This window comes from Pseudophryne corroboree, chromosome 3, assembly GCF_028390025.1.
Source record: "Pseudophryne corroboree isolate aPseCor3 chromosome 3, aPseCor3.hap2, whole genome shotgun sequence".
NCBI classification, from domain to species: domain Eukaryota; kingdom Metazoa; phylum Chordata; class Amphibia; order Anura; family Myobatrachidae; genus Pseudophryne; species Pseudophryne corroboree.
Genome location: NC_086446.1, coordinates 559,933,720 through 559,946,085, shown reverse-complemented (window position 1 = coordinate 559,946,085; position 12,366 = coordinate 559,933,720). Strand labels below are relative to the sequence as shown.

Sequence of the window (12,366 nt, the reverse complement as noted above, 5' to 3'; positions counted from 1 at the left end):
CCTGGCATGTGGGCAGACTTGCCCTGTGCTGGGCGTCCCCATGCTTGTTAGTGTCTGGGATCATAAATGTACAATTTTTCCATGCTGAATTTGGCCCTTTATACAGTGCATAGCTGTTATCAATCTGGTACATCATCATGCATGGACTAGCAGTATTTACTATATATTTTATTCAAGAGGACCAGACCATGCACTCTCTAATGGTTGGTCAAGCCCTATGGGGGCTGACCACACCCCTAAACATAGGCCCCCACCACTGCATTCCCCGGTGAGCCCTTAATGCTTCAGTTCGACACTGGCAATTTAACCCTTTCCTCAGAATGTGGAAGATACCCACTCTGCCACAGGGAGTAAATGGTAAAGGGTGGAACCTGTTTCCAATAATGATGGCATAACTAGTAGAAGTAGAGTTGCTAGAAAAGACAAACGGATATGAGCAAGAGTAATTCTGAAGGCTACAAAGTGCTAGGGAAGAGGGCTTTGAGAATAGGAGGGAGAAGGACCCTGCTCCTAGGAGCTTGCAATCTATGTGTGAGGGGAGAGTGTCCAGGGGGCAGGTGGAGGGGGGAGAGGACTTCAGAACTCATGGTGGGGGCAGAAGGCAGGGCTGGCTTAAGTCTCGGGGGAGCCTGGTGCATTTAAGACAGGGGGTCCCATTGGAAGGTGTGTGGGGGGGTGTATAATAGATTGTGCATACCTCCCAACATGTCCAATTCCAAAAGGAACAAAATGCTCTCTACTTGGACTTCCCACTTAATATATGATTGGTGTCACCTGTGTTGAACTATTTAATTGATAAGAAAGGTATTTCAACACAGGTGATTGCAATCATAACTTAAGAAGGAAGTCCATGTAGAAAGCATGTTGTACCTCTTGGAATGGGTCATGGTGGGAGGTATGGATTGTGTATATTATATTTAAACCAATGGTGTATATTAGTTTTAAACTAATAGTTTAGTAATGCCTGGGTACTGTTTATAGCTCTACCTAATTGAGAGACAACTATTTTTATTACATTTTATTGTAGTGGAAAAAAGACAACTTAACCTTAAAATACACATAGAAAAATAAAATAATTTCTCTTGTCACATGCAAGAATAGCAGTAGCCTCTGTACTACTTAAACACTGGGAAGGTCTCAGGAGGACTCTCTGTGTGTGTCTGTATCTCTAGATCAAAATGGAAATGCGGGCTATCCGTATCATTTGGGATTTTGCTAATCCATTCTTTAGTGCTTGAGGGTGAAAGCTATTTGCTCTCAACAATGTGTTGTGATCAGTTTCTTTGCTGTACATTGATGTAATAATATTGCCCTTGTTCACGTTGAATGTGTGGTATGTGGGGTGGCGATCCTTTTCTTTTGTATAATTCCAGTGGTGCTGTCTTGTGCTGCATCAGTCCAGTGGTAGTGTCTTGTGCTGCATCAGTCCAGTCACAGTGGTGGTGTCCTGTGCTGCCATAAGTCCAGTACTGCTGTATAAATCCAGTCCAGTGGTGCTGTCTTGTGCTGCATTAGTCCAGTGGTGGTGTCTTGTGCTGAATCAGTCCAGTCACTTCAGTGATGGTATCCTGTGCTGCCATAAGTCCAGTTGTGCTGCCATATAAGTCCAGTTCAGTTGTGCTGCTGTATAAGTCTAACGGTACTGCCGTATAAGTCCAGCGGTACTGCTGTATAACTCCAGCCACTACTGTCCTGTGCTGTATATTATTCTCCAAATAAAGGGGTTATTAATATTTAATCCAAATTATTTTTACACGGTTTGCCCTGTGTGGTGTAGGAGTATGCTCTCCTGTGCTGCATATTATTATAATAACTCGAAGTAAATGGGTTATTTTATCCAAATAATTTTTACAGGGTTTTCCCTGTGTAGTGTAGGGCAGTGACGTGCGGTGAGGACATTGGCTGGGGAGGCACTGGTTATGCGCGCGTCTCCAGAAAAGGGGGCATGGCCACTCAAATAGGGGCATGTCCTTCAGTGTAGTAGGACCCCTTATACTATACTGTGCCCATTTCACCTTATACCACACAGTATGAGCAAAAATTCACATTACAGCCGAAATTCACATTATAGCACATGGTATGAGCCGAAATTCACATTATAGCACATGGTATGAGCCGAAATTCACATAACAGCACACGGTATCAGACGAAATTCACATTACAGCACACGGTATGACCCGAAATTCACATTACAGCACACGGTATGACCCGAAATTCAGATTACAGCACACGGTATGAACCGAAATTCACATTACAGCACACGGTATCAGCCGAAATTCACATTAGAGCACACGGTATCAGCCGAAATTCACATTACAGCACACGGTATGACCCGAAATTCAGATTATAGCACACGGCATGATGTGAAATTCACATAACAGCACACGGTATCAGCCGACATTCACATTACAGCACATGGTATGACCCGAAATTCACATTATAGCACACGATATTAGGTGAAATTCACATAACAGCACATGGTATGTGCTGAAATTCAGATTACAGCACACGGTATGAGACGAAATTCACATTGCAGCAAACGGTATGAGACGAAATTCACATTACAGTACACGGTATGATACACATTTCAGGGACAGGGAGAGAGAGAGTGACAGCAGTGACAGAGAGAGTGACAGAAGGGACAGGGAAAGTGACAGCAGAGGACATAGGGAAGCAGGGAAACATTACCTGATGTGTGCAGCGGAGGTGTGGAAGGGACTGTCGGCGGCGGTGGAGCCCATGGTCTGCGGGGGATGCGGCGGTACTAAGCTGTCCTTTGTTGCAGCGGCATTGATGTCCCTCTGACCACCGCCAGTTGTGGTCTGCGGTGGTCAGCTTTCAGTGGCGGTGCAGCGTACGGCAGTGAACGTTGGTCAGCGGTGAGCGGCTGTGATATATACATATATATATATATTTTACATTTCTTTTATTTATTCCTCATTGTCCCTGCAGTCCAAGTGATCTGGGGGTGAACTGCAGTCCAAGTGATCTGGCCGAGATCACTTGGGCTGCAGCTCACCCCCAGATTCCTGACCTTCCCAAAACTGGACGGGAAGAGGTGGTTCCTTCCACCATTTGCACGCCCTCTGCAAGTGCTGGAAGTAGCACGCACTATCCAGTTTCTGATATTCAAATTGAAGATGTCACTGTTGAAGTAGACCAAGATGAAGATATAGGTGTTGCTGACGCTGAGGAGGAAGTTGACTATGAGGATTCTAATGGTGATGTGGTTTGTTTAAATCAGGCACCGGGGGAGACAGTTGTTGTCCGTGGGATGAATAAGACCATTTTCATGACTGGTCAAAATACCCAAAGAGCCACCGCTTCGGTGTGGAATTATTTCTTCACAAATCCAGACAACAGGTGTCAAGCCATCTGTTGCCTTTGTCAACCCATAATAAGTAGGGGTAAGGGCGTTAACCACCTTGGAACATCCTCTCTTATACATCAACCTGCAGCGTATTCATCATAAGTCATTGTCAGGTTAAGAAACTTTGGGTAATAGCGTTAGCAGTCCACTGACACCTAAATTATGTGGTTTTGTTTGTTTGAATATTATTTCTCTGTGAGGATGCGAATGTAAACACTGAAGGAGGGGGTGGAATCTGAGGATGAGGATGACATCTTGCCACTGTAAAGCCAGTTTGAGCAAGGAGAGATTAATTGCTTCTTTTTTGGTTGGGGCCCTAACAAAGCAGTCATTTCAGCCACAGTCATTTGGCAGACCCCGTCACTGAAATGATTGGTTTGTTAAAGTGTGCATGTCCTGTTTTTAAAAAAAAACAACATATTTTTATTGGGTTTTCTTTGAGGTTAACAACAATCGTGGCATGAAAGGAGAGAGACAGAGATAAAGCATTAAAGAAAGCTTTATTGCATATTATATGTTATAGAAACATAGAAACATAGAATTTGTCGGCAGATAAGAACCACTTGGCCCATCTAGTCTGCCCTTTTTTTTATCTCTAACCTTAATTGATCCTTATTTATTTGTAAGGATATCTTTATGTCTATCCCATGCATGTTTAAATTGCTCTACTGTCTTAGCCTTTACCACCTCCGATGGAAGGCTATTCCACTTGTCCACTACCCTTTCTGTGAAGTAATTTTTCCGTAAATTTCCCCTGAACCTCCCCCCCTCCAGTCTCAGTGCATGTCCTCGTGTCCTATTGCTTCTCTTCATTTGGAGAATGTTTCCCTCCTGGACTTTGTTGAAACCCTTGATATATTTGAAAGTTTCTATCATGTCCCCCCTTTCCCTTCTCTGCACCAAACTATACATATTGAGATTTCTTAGTCTTTCTGGGTATGTTTTGTGATGTAGGCCATGCACCATTTTAGTTGCCCTTCTTTGTACAGTTTCTAATGTATTAATATCCTTTTGAAGATATGGCCTCCAGAATTGAACACAGTATTCTAGATGAGGCCGTACCAATGACCTATACAGTGGCATTATTACTTCTTTCTTTCTGCTGCTGATTCCACTCCCAATGCAGACAAGCATCTGACTAGCCTTCCTCATTGCTTTGTTACATTGCTTACCTGCCTTTAAGTCATCTGAAATAGTGACTCCTAGATCCCTTTCCTCCTCAGTAGTTTCCAGTATAGTGCCATTAATACTATATTTAGCCTTTGGATTTTTGAGACCCAAGTGCATGATTTTGCATTTTTTGGCATTAAACTGTAATTGCCACACTCTTGACCATTCCTCTAGTCTACCTAGATCCTCAATAATTTGTTTTACCCCACCTGGTGTGTCTACCCTGTTGCATACCTTTGTGTCATCTGCAAAAAGGCATACTTTCCCTTTAATGCCATTTGCAATGTCACCAATAAAGATATTAAAAAGCACTGGTCCAAGTACAGATCCCTGGGGTACTCCACTGGTAACATTTCCCTCCTGTGAATGCACTCCATTTACCACAACTCTCTGTTTTCTATCCTTCAACCAAGATGTTATCCATTCAATAATCCTAATCTCCAATCCCAAACTTTCAAGTTTATTTAGCAGTCTGCGATGTGGAACAGTGTCAAAAGCCTTACTAAAGTCTAGATAAGCTATATCCATGGCTCCACCTTTATCCATCACTTTAATCACACAGTCAAAAAAGTCAATAAGATTTGTTTGACATCATCTCCCCCCAGTGAATCCCTGCTGTTTGGGATCCTGTAAATTGCCGGATTTAAGATAATCTACAACTCTTTCTTTTAAGAGTGTTTCCATCAATTTCCCTACTACTGATGTAAGACTCACTGGTCTGTAGTTGTTTGCCTCTTCCTTGCTTCCACTTTTGTGCAGTGGGACTACGTTTGCTCTTTTCCAGTCCTCTGGAATTACTCCTGTAGCTAATGACTGGTTGAATAATTCTGTCAATGGTGCTACCAGCACCTCTTTAAGTTCTTTTAGTATCCTTGGATGTATCCCATCTGGCCCCATAGATTTGTCCACTTTCAGCTTTGAGAGTTCTGTTAGGACCTTCTCCTCTGTAAATGTACTTGTGTCATTTTCCTGAATATCCCTGAAACTTAACTGTGGCCCCTTCCCCTCTCTTTCAGTAGTAAATACTGAGCAAAAATAATTATTAAGATGATCTGCTATTAAATTGTCTCCCTCAACAAGACTCCCAGTGTCTGTCTTTAGTTTTATTATTACGCCTTTTGTTTTTCTCCTTTCGCTTATATACCTAAAAAAAGTTTTGCCTCCTTTAGCCACTGACTGGGCCATTTTATCCTCAGCTTGTGCCTTTGCACATCTGATTACCTTCTTAGTATCCTTCTGTCTAACAAGATATATCTCTTTGTCTTCATTATTTTGTGTCTGCTTATATTTCCTAAAAGCCATCTTTTTTGCTTTCACAATATTTGCTACTTCTTTTGCAAACCACACTGGCTTCCTTTTCCTTGTGTTTTTCCTAACACTTTTGATACAAAGGTCTGTTACCTTTAATATTGCACATTTTAATGTTTCCCACCTCTCCTGCACGGCTTCCAAGTTCCTCCACTCTACCAAAGAATCGCTTACACATTTTCCCATCCCTACAAAATCAGCCTTCCTAAAATCCAACACCTTTGTTTTTGTATGGGATGAGTCAGTCTCTGTCTTTATGCTGAACCATACTGCTTGATGATCACTGGATCCCAGGTTTTCACCCACTTTTACGTCCGATATTCTGTCTCCATTTGTAAGTATTAAGTCTAATATAGCGTCTTTCCGAGTGGGCTCCCTCACCAATTGGTGGAGGGATGCTTCCTGAAGGGAATTTAAAATGTCCCTACTTCTAGTGGAACTAGCAACAGACACTTCCCAGTTTACATCAGGAAGATTAAAGTCTCCCATGATTATTACCTCTCCTTTTAATGCCATTTTAGTTAAGTCCTGCAATAGGTACTTGTCGAGTTCCTCTTCCTGACCTGGTGGCCTGTATATCACGCCAATACGAATACTCGACTTTTCCCCTGTTTCTATGGTCACCCAAAGGGCCTCAGTTTTTTCTTCAATACTTTGTATTAATGTAGTATTTATGCATTTTTTTACATACATTGCTACCCCTCCTCCGATTTTTCCAATTCTGTCCTTCCTATATAAAGTATATCCCGGTATAGCTATGTCCCAGTCATGATTTTCATTGTACCATGACTCTGTAATTGCCACAATGTCTAGATCATCCCTTGTCATTATTGCAATTAGTTCTGGGATTTTATTTCCTAAGCTCCTAGCATTTGCACACATAGCTTTTAGAGTTTTGTTTGTGCTTTTCCTGTTCCTAGCTATGTTCCTCTCTCTGCCTATTTTTATTTGGTTTTGATCTGAATTATCTTCTATTGCTGTGGATATGCTACCTATTCCCTTTGCCTGCAGAAACAATACCTCTGTGTTGGGGGAGCAGATTTCTTTATTCTTGTTTGGTTCACTACCCCCCTCTGTTAGTTGAAATAGTTCTTGATGAAGCATCCAAACTGTTCAGTTAGTATTCTCGTTCTCGTTGTCACCACATAGGTCTGACTCAGTGTTCTCACAGCAAAATGCAATTTAAAGAAAAATAAAATGGTGACAAACATGAAAATTGCAAGTAGTTGCAAGACAAGGATGACATAGTAAAATATGGCATGTGTGTACATTGGACAAATGACAAGAAATAAAAAGATTCAGCAAACTAGAACTGTAGCCTTATTTTCAAGTGTACATGTATAACTGTGTGTCAAAGTAAATGCATCTCTCATAGAAACATAGCATAAAATTGAAGAAAAACATAGGGTGGGGGGTGTAATTGACAAAAATAGATTCAGCAACGAGGAAGTCATTCAAAGTGAAAAGACGTTGTAGCAATCATATAAGTACAGTAGGATAGAGTAGAGGAGGGAAAGGGTGTAGGACAGGCATGTCCAAACTGCGGCCCTCCAGCTGTTGAGAAACTACACATCCCAGCATGCCCTGACACAGCTTCAGCATTCTCTGACAGCAAAACTGTGTCAGGGCATGCTGGGATGTGTAGTTTCACAACAGCTGGAGGGCCACAGTTTGGACATGCCTGGTGTAGGAGGTCAGGAGGCTATTGTATCCACTGAATTAACCAAAAATAATATCTGAACTAGATAAGATCTGCCAGTCATTTATAATGCCACCAATCAGTGTTTTCATAAAGTTTGAAAATTTTGGAACGAGTCAGCACGTCAAGCGTGTCAATATATAGATCCCATTTGCGGTAGAAGTGGACAACACCTTTCTCTATATCTGGAATAGTAGATTCCCTATCGAAATAGAGAATCTTGAAAAGTAATGTCTTCACCTCACATAATGAGTGAGAGGTCGATGAAATCCAATGTCTCATTATAACTTTTTCCGCACTGATACCAAAATTGTTAGGAATGGGATCAGAGTTGGTGGTAAACCTTGATTTATCCAAGACTGAAAGTTGACAAAGAGACAAGGGTTTGGGTCCAATTTTAATTGTAAATCAAAAGTATTATTACTAAAGCATATTACTTTGTTCCAAAACTTTCGGAATTTATGACAATGCCACACATAGTGGATAAATGTCGCAGAGGCAATGGAACATTTTAGACAACTGTTAAGTTCAGAGGGCATGTAACGTTTACGTTGCATTTGCATAATGAAAGCTCTATGCACCGTCTTGGTGTGAACCTCTTGGAGCAAAGAGGAACATAGCAATTTCATGGTCTTATCATAATGTTGGAAGATAGTTGTAGGAGATTTTAAGACAGGAAGGTCTTTAGACCATAAGGATACCACTGAAGTACAGATCTTATATTTATAGAGGGACAGTAAGGGAAGATAGATGTATTTCAATCTGTAAGGATGTCGACAAAGAAATTGTAATAGTGCATCCATCTCGTCAGGGGTATCAGTGGATGGTGCAAATGGAGTTAGAGAAGAAACAAAATGTTGAATTTGCATGTAAGGATATATATACAGTGAGGTAAGACCAAATTTCTCTTAAAGAGAGGTAAAAGGATAGAGTTTGCCGCCCGGGTCAAACACATCCTAGGTAGTTCGGATACCTTTCGAGAAGAGTCTGCGAAAAATAAAATAATCTCTCCCTGGCTCAAAAAGAGGGTTGCCCCAAAAAGAAATATGTTTAGTGTACCTATGGTTGTGCTTTAATTTTTTGTTGACAGTCAGCCAAGAGACGTAGGTATCTGTAAAGAGGGGGTTGAGGAACAATGTAGGAGGTACTGTATCTTGGGTCTTGGAGTATGAAGGAGGGTGTTAGGAGACATTGGATATAACAATGCTAAATCAAGTTCATAGTCAGTGTAAATGCTTTTTTCCAAAAGCCAATCAGATGCATAATGGAAGAATATTGCATGAGTATATAGCAATAGGTCAGGTAGGCCCAAACCATTGCAAGCAAGACATTTGCAACTTCCTTCACGCAATGCAAGGTTTCCTAGTGTTCCAGATGAATTTCTGAAAAATGGTATTTAAACATGGTAGATCAGTATTAGACAGTTGTAATGGGAGCATCTGCATTTGGTAAAGTAGTTTAGGGAAAATGATATGTTTTATAACCGCTACTCTACCCAATAAGGAAAGAGGGAGAGAAGTCCATCCTTCAAGGGTTTTAGAAATGTGTGCTATTAAAGGGGTGAAATTCAGATCATATAGATCTGAAAGTTTAGCCGGCATTTGTATTCCTAAATATTTAAAGTGTGAGGGAACAATGGTCATAGTATGTAGAGATGGGTCAGTGTGCATAAAGTCAAGGGATCCAGATAAAGACATAATCTCCGATTTGTCTATATTTATTTTGTAGCCTGAAAACGCACCAAACTGGGCAATAATGTTCATCACCACTGAAAGGGAGTGTTCAGGGTGGGATAAAAACAAAAGCATGTCGTCTGCAAATAAAGAAACTGGTAAATCAACCGATCCAATATGGATACCTTGATAAAGAGGGGAATCATGCAGTGCTATCGCCAATGGTTCTAGTGCAATATCAAAGAGCAGGGGGGATAAGGGACAACCCTGTCTGGTACCCCTCAATATGGGGATATGATTTGACAAGTAGCCATTACATGATAATTGGGAGAAGGAAAATAGGTATAGAGTCTTTACAATCAGTATAAATTCCTCTAGAAAGCCAAATTTGGACATGGTATAAAAAAGGTGGTTCCAGAGCACCATGTAGAAGGCCTTCTCGGCATCAAGGGAGAGTATGGCACTATTGGGGTAATCTTTTTGGAACACTTTTTGGGACACTGAAAAGATAGCCGAGTAAACTCTTCGAACATTAGTGACGGAATGTCATCCAGCCACGAATCCTGACTGGTCTTTGTGGATTATAGAGGGGAGTATCAGTTTTAGCCTATCAGCCCAAATTTTGGTTAGAATTTATAATCCAGGTTAAGGAGAGATATCGGTCGGTGAGAGGAAGGGTTACTGAGGTCTCTACCTGGTTTAGGAATCAATTTGATTATGGCAGAGTTAAAGTATCTAGGAAGGGTATGGGTGGCAATAATTTGATAGTATAAAACCGTCAAAACAGGTATTATGGAGGGAGCTAAAAGTTTATAATATTCAGTAATCAGACCATCGGGGCCTGGGCCTTTCCCTGCATTCAGATTAGAGATACTAGTTTTAACCTCCAATTCAGTTATCGGAGCCGTAAGGAGACTGGTAGCTGAAGAAAGGAGCAGTGGAATAGTCAAGTTTTCCCAGAAGGAATCATCAACCGTGTAATCGTGTGGGGGGGCAGAGTATAGAGAGGTGTAAAAAATCTGTCATAATATTAACAATGCATGCACTACAGGATTCCAAAGACTCATCAGCAGGTTTTAATGGGTGAATCACCATTGGTGGAGATTGACCATGGAGTAAATTCGTCAGCAATTTGCCGACTTTATTACCGAATTTAAATAAAAGATGATCTTTACGGAATGAATAAGTGGATTCTAATTTAGTAAACAAGGCATCATACTGTGTTTTGGCAAGAGAGTAGGTTGATTTATTGGCAGGGGAGGGGTCAGATACAAAGAGGTGGTAGGAGGTAGTCAGGTGGGATTGTTGGGTCAAGAAATCAGCCGTTATTTTATTTTTAATAGAATGGACCTATGCCATGACCGTTCCTCTGAGGATGAATTTGGAAGCTTGCCAGAACAATGAGGGATCAGTAGACAGGGAGTCATTATTGAACAGTTCCTATTCCGCCCAGGCAACTTGGACTTTGCTGCGGAATTTAATAGACGTGGAGAATGAAGTGGGGTATCGCCATTGAATACAGGGGCCTAAATCTACAGTAGTGCGTAGCGTAAGCCATACCATGGCATGGTTTGATATGAAGATAGGAGAAATGTATACTTCTTCTATTTTTGAAAATAGAGAGGCTGATACTAGTACATAGTCTATTGTGTATGTCCTGTTTATACAACATAAGGGTGGGTGGAAGGTCCCAAGGACAATTCCATCTTGCACCTCTTTTTCTTCTTTGCATTATGTGCTCTTTGGTGATCTAGTTTTTGAAACTGCCATCCTGTCTGACACTGCAGTGCCACTCCTAGATGGGCTACGTGTTTGTGCCTCCCACTTGTGTCGCTTAACTTACAGGTCATCCAGCCACCTCTGTGCAACCTTTTGGCATTAAAACAATATTGTGAGGTGTTCAGAATAGACTGGAAATTAGTGGAAATTAATGTTGTTGAGGTTAATAATATCGTAGGATCAAAATTACCCCCAAATTCTGTGATTTTAGCTGTTTCTATGTTTTTAAAAAAATCATCCAGATCCAAAACCAAAACACGAAAGGGTGGTTTTGGCAAAACCAATCCAGATCCAAAACACGAGCGGGGATCCATGTCCAAAACCAAAACACAAAACACGAAAAGTGCCCACCACACATCTCTTATATATATATATATATATATATATATATATATCTGGTGATAACAGTGGGCTGGTAAAACACATATTTTCAACAAATTTAGAGATTACCTCTGTTTAATTTGACTGAAAACCTAAACTTTTCTGTCGATATACGCATGCTGTACAACAAGAAAACTCTCATTGCTCATCCTACTGCAGTAATCAAGGATTTAATGATTGGTGCAATATTAATGAATCTCATTAGTTAATTAATTAAACCCAGTTAACTTCAATAAAACAATAAGTGGGAATTTTGGTTGCAGAGCCTTTTGTTCAGGTGGAAGGAGTCATTTATTTGCATACCTACAATACAATAATACATACACAAAATGTGTATCCTTGTCTTCCAATAAGTATGGTAAGAGATTCCTCAGACATAAGTTTACATGATACAAAATATAGTTTGCTTATTCAATGGCTGATATTAAAATGTGTATCTTACTAATGTGTACCTTCTTTGTACAATAAGTTCTGAGAAAAAGCAAATGACACAGTAACAAAGATTTTACCACTCTCCCTAACAGAGTTCTCTCTGCAAAGTAGCAAGCAATTTAAAGACGTTCCCTTACAGCGTGTGATTTGCATCCACTCTGTTTTTTTCTGTACATGTGTCTCCCTCAGTTCAGTTGCAGACTGGCTATGGAAAGGTAAGGGTCTGCTCAGCCTACTAGCACAACTTATTACTGTAAAGCTTTTATTTTTCTATATCATTCCTTTATGAATTTGTTTATTACATGAATTTCCTTGGGTAAGTTAAAAGTAGAGTCAAAGTAATTTGATGAGATTTTAATATTTGCATTTATATAATATAAATTAAATGGATTTGTTCAACTGTTCAAAACCGCACAAATGCATGAAGATAAGTGTATTTAAATAATGTGTATTCACACTGATATAATTACTAATACACAGACATTTCATAGTTTTGCTTACAAGTTAGTGTATAATTATAGACAGAATACAATTTTAGACTATTGGGACTCATT

General features: G+C 40.4%; 1 protein-coding gene across 2 annotated transcripts in view; it reads left to right on the top strand.

Annotated features, from left to right (window-relative positions):
- Positions 1–12,366, top strand: part of TMEM100 (transmembrane protein 100) — a 98,738-nt gene that overhangs the window by 61,140 nt on the left and 25,232 nt on the right. Inside the window, exon 1 of one of the 2 annotated variants that reach the window (XM_063961277.1) lies at positions 11,979–12,027. The exons of the other annotated variant lie outside the window; for it this stretch is intronic. The gene's annotated coding sequence lies outside the window, so the exon portion shown is untranslated. Of the gene's footprint in view, positions 1–11,978; positions 12,028–12,366 lie in introns of those variants that run through there. 2 annotated transcript variants of the gene reach the window in all.